The sequence below is a fragment of the Pseudopipra pipra genome, chromosome W (genome assembly GCF_036250125.1).
Source record: "Pseudopipra pipra isolate bDixPip1 chromosome W, bDixPip1.hap1, whole genome shotgun sequence".
Classification (NCBI taxonomy): Eukaryota; Metazoa; Chordata; class Aves; order Passeriformes; family Pipridae; genus Pseudopipra; species Pseudopipra pipra.
This window is the reverse complement of record NC_087580.1, coordinates 11,904,174-11,911,537: the sequence shown is the minus strand read 5'-3', so window position 1 is coordinate 11,911,537 and position 7,364 is coordinate 11,904,174.

Genomic DNA, 7,364 nt, shown 5'->3' with positions numbered 1-7,364 from the left:
CCCAGGCTGCCCCAATAACTGCACCTGAAGCCAAAGGTTCCAGACTTTTTATCCTGGTGGAAAGAGCTGCTGTTCCCTTTTTTCAGCCCTGCGCTGCAATGGCCAGTCCCACCTCCTGGAAAATGGAATGTGAATGTTGATTCCTGCCCGACAAAAGTTTCCTCCACAGAAAATAATTCCTGCCCAAGAAGTGCCCAGGCTGCCCCAACAACTGCACCTCAAAACTTCCAGACTTTTTTCCTGGTGGAAAGAGCTACTGTTCTCTTTTTTCTGGCCTGGCTGCAACAGCCGGTCCCATCTCCTGGAAAATTGAATCCAAATGAAGATTCCTGCCAGACAGAAGGTGCCACCACAGAAAGGTCTTGCTGCCCACGAAGTGCCCAGGCTGCACCAACTACACCTCAAAGGCAAAAGTTCCAGACTTTTTTTCCTGGTGGAAAGAGCTCCTGTTCCCTTTTTTCTGCCCTGCGCTGCAATGGCCGGTCACAATGTCCTGGAAAATTGGATATAAATGAAGATTCCTGCCAGACAAAAGGTGCCACCACAGAAATATCTTTGCTACGAAAGAAGTGCCCAGGCTGCCCCACCAACTGCACCTGAAACCAAAACTTCCAGACTTTTTTCCTGGTGGAAAGAGCTGCTGTTCCCTTTTTTCTGCCCTGCGTTTCAATGGCCAGTCCCACCTCCTGGAAAATTTACACCAACTGAAGATTCGTGCCAGACAAAAGGTACTACCACAGAAAGGTCTTACTGCCCAAGAAGTGCCCAGGCTGCCCCAACAACTACACCTGAAGCCAAAGCTTTGAGACTTTTTTTCCTGGTGGAAAGAGCAGCTGTTCCCTTTTTTCTGCCCTGCGCTGCATTGTCCGGTCCCACCTCCTGGATAATGGAATGTAAATGAAGATTCCTGCCAGACAAAAGGTGCCACCACAGGAAGGTCTTGCTGCCCAAGAAGTGCCCAGGCTGCCCCAACAACTGCACCTCAAAGCCAAAGGTTCCAGAGTTTTTTTCCTGGTGGAAAGAGCTGCTGTTCCCTTTTTTCAGCCCTGCGCTGCAATGGCCGGTCCCACCTCCTGAAAAATTGAATCCAACTGAAGATTCCTGCCAGACAAAAGGTGCCACCACAGAAAGGTCTTGCTGCCCAAGAAGTGCCCAGGCTGCACGAAGTACACCTGAAGCCAAAACTTCCAGAGTTTTTTTCCTGGTGGAAAGAGCTGCTGTTCCCTTTTTTCAGCACTGTGCTACAACGGCTTGTCCCACCTCCTGAAAAATTGAATCCAACTGAAGATTCCTGCCAGACAAAAGGTGCCACCACAGAAAGGTCTTGCTGCCCAAGAAGTACCCAGGTTGCACCAACAACTGCACCTCAGAACTTCCAGGTTTTTTTCCTGGTGGAAAGAGCTTCTGTTCTCTCCTTTTCAACCCTGCGCTGCAATTGGCGGTCCCACATCCTGAAAAATTGAATCCAAATGAAGATTCCTGCCAGACAAAAGGTACCACCAAAGAAAACTCTTGCTGCCCAAGAAGTGCCCAGGCTGCACCAAGTACACCTGAAGCCAAAGGTTCCAGACTTTTTTCCTGGTGGAAAGAGCTGCTGTTCCCTTTTTTCAGCACTGTGCTACAACGACTTGTCCCACCTCCTGAAAAATTGAATCCAACTGAAGATTCCTGCCAGACCAAAGGTGCCACCACAGCAAACTCTTTGCTGCCCAAGAATTGCCCAGGCTGCCCCAATAACTGCACCTAAAAACGAAAGGTTCCAGTTTTTTTTTTTTCCGGTGGCAAGCGATGCTGTTCCCTTTTTTCAGCCCTGCGCTGCAATGGCTGGTCCCATCTCCAGGGCAATTGAATCCAACTAAAGATTTCTGCCAGAGAAATAGTGCCATCAAAGAAAACTCTTGCTGCCCAAGAAGTGCCCAGGCTACCGTAACAACTGCACCTCAAAGCCAAAGGACCCAGACTTTTTTTCCTGGTGGCAAGAGATGCTGTTTCCTTTTTTCAGCCCTGCGCTGCAATGGCCGGTCCCACCTCCTGAAAAACTGAATGCAAATGAAGATTCCTGCCAGACAAAAGGTGCCACCAAAGAAAACTCTTGCTGCCCAAGAAGTGCCCAGGCTGCCCCAATAACTGCACCTGAAGCCAAAAGATCGAGACCTTTTTTCCAGGTCGAAAGAGCTGCTGTTCCCTTTTTTTCTGCTCTGCTCTGCAATGGCTGATCCCACTTCATGGTTAATGTAATGTAGATGAAGATTCCTGACACACAAAAGGTGCCACCACAGAAAGGTCTTGCTGCCCAAGAAGTGCCCAGACTGCCCCAAGAACTGAGCCTGAAGCCAAAACTTCCAGACTTTTTTCCTGGTGGAAAGAGGTGCTGTTCCCTTTTTTCTGCCCTGCTCTGCAATGGCCGGTCCCATCTCCTGGAAAACTTACTCCAAATGAAGATTCCTGCGAGACAAAAGTTGCCACCACAGAAAGGTCTTTGCTGCCCAAGAAGTACCCAGGCTGCCCCAATAACTGCACCTGAAGCCAAAGGTTCCAGACTTTTTATCCTGGTGGAAAGAGCTGCTGTTCCCTTTTTTCAGCGCTGCTCTGCAATGGCCGGTCCCACCTCCTGGAAAATGGAATGTAAATGAAGATTGCTGCCAGACAAAAGGTGCCACCACAGAAAACTCTGGTTGCCCAAGAAGTGCCCAGGCTGCCCTAACAACTGCACCTCAAAGCCAAAGGTTCCAGAGTTTTTTTCCTGGTGGAAAGAGCTGCTGTTCCCTTTTTTCAGACCTGCTCTGCAATGGCGGGTCCCACCGTCCTGGAAAATTGTATATAAATGAAGATCTTGCCAGACAAAAGGTGCCGCCACAGAAAGTTCTTGCTGCCCAAGAAGTGCCCGGGCTGCACCAAATACACCTGAATCCAAAGCTTCCAGACTTTTTTTCTGGTGGAAAGAGCGGCTGTTCCCTTTTTTTCAGCCCTGCTTTGCAATGGCCGGTCGCACCATCCTGGAAAATTAGATATAAATGAAGATGTCTGCCAGACAAAAGGTGCCACCACAGAAAAGTCTTGCTGCCCAAGAAGTGCCCAGGCTACACCAACTACACCTCAAAGCCAAAAGTTCCAGACTTTTTTTCCTCAGGGAAAGAGCTGCTGTTCCCTTTTTTTCAGCCCTGCGCTGCAATGGCCGGTCCCACCTGCAGAAAATGGAATGTAAATGAAGATTTGTGAAAGACAAAAGGTGCCAGCACAGAAAACTGTTCCTGCCCAAGAAGTTCCCAGGCTGCCCCAACAACTGCACATCAAAACTTCCAGACTTTTTTCCTGGTGGAAAGAGCTGCTGTTGCCTTTTTTCTGCCCTGCTCTGGAATGGCGGGTCCCACCTCCTGGAAATTTGAATCCAAATGAAGATTCCTGGCAGACAAAAGGTGCCACCACAGAAAGATCTTTGCTGCCCAAGAAGTGCCCAGGCTGCCCCAATAACTGCACCTGAAGCCAAAGGTTCCAGACTTTTTATCCTGGTGGAAAGAGCTGCTGTTCCCTTTTTTCAGCCCTGCGCTGCAATGGCCAGTCCCACCTCCTGGAAAATGGAATGTGAATGTTGATTCCTGCCCGACAAAAGTTTCCTCCACAGAAAATAATTCCTGCCCAAGAAGTGCCCAGGCTGCCCCAACAACTGCACCTCAAAACTTCCAGACTTTTTTCCTGGTGGAAAGAGCTACTGTTCTCTTTTTTCTGGCCTGGCTGCAACAGCCGGTCCCATCTCCTGGAAAATTGAATCCAAATGAAGATTCCTGCCAGACAGAAGGTGCCACCACAGAAAGGTCTTGCTGCCCACGAAGTGCCCAGGCTGCACCAACTACACCTCAAAGGCAAAAGTTCCAGACTTTTTTTCCTGGTGGAAAGAGCTCCTGTTCCCTTTTTTCTGCCCTGCGCTGCAATGGCCGGTCACAATGTCCTGGAAAATTGGATATAAATGAAGATTCCTGCCAGACAAAAGGTGCCACCACAGAAATATCTTTGCTACGAAAGAAGTGCCCAGGCTGCCCCACCAACTGCACCTGAAACCAAAACTTCCAGACTTTTTTCCTGGTGGAAAGAGCTGCTGTTCCCTTTTTTCTGCCCTGCGTTTCAATGGCCAGTCCCACCTCCTGGAAAATTTACACCAACTGAAGATTCGTGCCAGACAAAAGGTACTACCACAGAAAGGTCTTACTGCCCAAGAAGTGCCCAGGCTGCCCCAACAACTACACCTGAAGCCAAAGCTTTGAGACTTTTTTTCCTGGTGGAAAGAGCAGCTGTTCCCTTTTTTCTGCCCTGCGCTGCATTGTCCGGTCCCACCTCCTGGATAATGGAATGTAAATGAAGATTCCTGCCAGACAAAAGGTGCCACCACAGGAAGGTCTTGCTGCCCAAGAAGTGCCCAGGCTGCCCCAACAACTGCACCTCAAAGCCAAAGGTTCCAGAGTTTTTTTCCTGGTGGAAAGAGCTGCTGTTCCCTTTTTTCAGCCCTGCGCTGCAATGGCCGGTCCCACCTCCTGAAAAATTGAATCCAACTGAAGATTCCTGCCAGACAAAAGGTGCCACCACAGAAAGGTCTTGCTGCCCAAGAAGTGCCCAGGCTGCACGAAGTACACCTGAAGCCAAAACTTCCAGAGTTTTTTTCCTGGTGGAAAGAGCTGCTGTTCCCTTTTTTCAGCACTGTGCTACAACGGCTTGTCCCACCTCCTGAAAAATTGAATCCAACTGAAGATTCCTGCCAGACAAAAGGTGCCACCACAGAAAGGTCTTGCTGCCCAAGAAGTACCCAGGTTGCACCAACAACTGCACCTCAGAACTTCCAGGTTTTTTTCCTGGTGGAAAGAGCTTCTGTTCTCTCCTTTTCAACCCTGCGCTGCAATTGGCGGTCCCACATCCTGAAAAATTGAATCCAAATGAAGATTCCTGCCAGACAAAAGGTACCACCAAAGAAAACTCTTGCTGCCCAAGAAGTGCCCAGGCTGCACCAAGTACACCTGAAGCCAAAGGTTCCATACTTTTTTCCTGGTGGAAAGAGCTGCTGTTCCCTTTTTTCAGCACTGTGCTACAACGACTTGTCCCACCTCCTGAAAAATTGAATCCAACTGAAGATTCCTGCCATACAAAAGGTGCCACCACAGCAAACTCTTTGCTGCCCAAGAATTGCCCAGGCTGCCCCAATAACTGCACCTGAAGCCAAAAGATCGAGACCTTTTTTCCAGGTCGAAAGAGCTGCTGTTCCCTTTTTTTCTGCTCTGCTCTGCAATGGCTGATCCCACTTCATGGTTAATGTAATGTAGATGAAGATTCCTGACACACAAAAGGTGCCACCACAGAAAGGTCTTGCTGCCCAAGAAGTGCCCAGGCTGCCCCAAGAACTGAGCCTGAAGCCAAAACTTCCAGACTTTTTTCCTGGTGGAAAGAGGTGCTGTTCCCTTTTTTCTGCCCTGCTCTGCAATGGCCGGTCCCATCTCCTGGAAAACTTACTCCAAATGAAGATTCCTGCGAGACAAAAGTTGCCACCACAGAAAGGTCTTTGCTGCCCAAGAAGTACCCAGGCTGCCCCATCAACTTCAGCTGAAGCCAACAGATCCAGACTTTGTTTCCTGGTAGAAAGAGCTGCTGTTCCCTTTTTTCAGCGCTGCTCTGCAATGGCCGGTCCCACCTCCTGGAAAATGGAATGTAAATGAAGATTGCTGCCAGACAAAAGGTGCCACCACAGAAAACTCTGGTTGCCCAAGAAGTGCCCAGGCTGCCCTAACAACTGCACCTCAAAGCCAAAGGTTCCAGAGTTTTTTTCCTGGTGGAAAGAGCTGCTGTTCCCTTTTTTCAGACCTGCTCTGCAATGGCGGGTCCCACCGTCCTGGAAAATTGTATATAAATGAAGATCTTGCCAGACAAAAGGTGCCGCCACAGAAAGTTCTTGCTGCCCAAGAAGTGCCCGGGCTGCACCAAATACACCTGAATCCAAAGCTTCCAGACTTTTTTTCTGGTGGAAAGAGCGGCTGTTCCCTTTTTTTCAGCCCTGCTTTGCAATGGCCGGTCGCACCATCCTGGAAAATTAGATATAAATGAAGATGTCTGCCAGACAAAAGGTGCCACCACAGAAAAGTCTTGCTGCCCAAGAAGTGCCCAGGCTACACCAACTACACCTCAAAGCCAAAAGTTCCAGACTTTTTTTCCTCAGGGAAAGAGCTGCTGTTCCCTTTTTTTCAGCCCTGCGCTGCAATGGCCGGTCCCACCTGCAGAAAATGGAATGTAAATGAAGATTTGTGAAAGACAAAAGGTGCCAGCACAGAAAACTGTTCCTGCCCAAGAAGTTCCCAGGCTGCCCCAACAACTGCACATCAAAACTTCCAGACTTTTTTCCTGGTGGAAAGAGCTGCTGTTGCCTTTTTTCTGCCCTGCTCTGGAATGGCGGGTCCCACCTCCTGGAAATTTGAATCCAAATGAAGATTCCTGGCAGACAAAAGGTGCCACCACAGAAAGATCTTTGCTGCCCAAGAAGTGCCCAGGCTGCCCCAATAACTGCACCTGAAGCCAAAGGTTCCAGACTTTTTATCCTGGTGGAAAGAGCTGCTGTTCCCTTTTTTCAGCCCTGCGCTGCAATGGCCAGTCCCACCTCCTGGAAAATGGAATGTGAATGTTGATTCCTGCCCGACAAAAGTTTCCTCCACAGAAAATAATTCCTGCCCAAGAAGTGCCCAGGCTGCCCCAACAACTGCACCTCAAAACTTCCAGACTTTTTTCCTGGTGGAAAGAGCTACTGTTCTCTTTTTTCTGGCCTGGCTGCAACAGCCGGTCCCATCTCCTGGAAAATTGAATCCAAATGAAGATTCCTGCCAGACAGAAGGTGCCACCACAGAAAGGTCTTGCTGCCCACGAAGTGCCCAGGCTGCACCAACTACACCTCAAAGGCAAAAGTTCCAGACTTTTTTTCCTGGTGGAAAGAGCTCCTGTTCCCTTTTTTCTGCCCTGCGCTGCAATGGCCGGTCACAATGTCCTGGAAAATTGGATATAAATGAAGATTCCTGCCAGACAAAAGGTGCCACCACAGAAATATCTTTGCTACGAAAGAAGTGCCCAGGCTGCCCCACCAACTGCACCTGAAACCAAAACTTCCAGACTTTTTTCCTGGTGGAAAGAGCTGCTGTTCCCTTTTTTCTGCCCTGCGTTTCAATGGCCAGTCCCACCTCCTGGAAAATTTACACCAACTGAAGATTCGTGCCAGACAAAAGGTACTACCACAGAAAGGTCTTACTGCCCAAGAAGTGCCCAGGCTGCCCCAACAACTACACCTGAAGCCAAAGCTCTGAGACTTTTTTTCCTGGTGGAAAGAGCAGCTGTTCCCTTTTTTC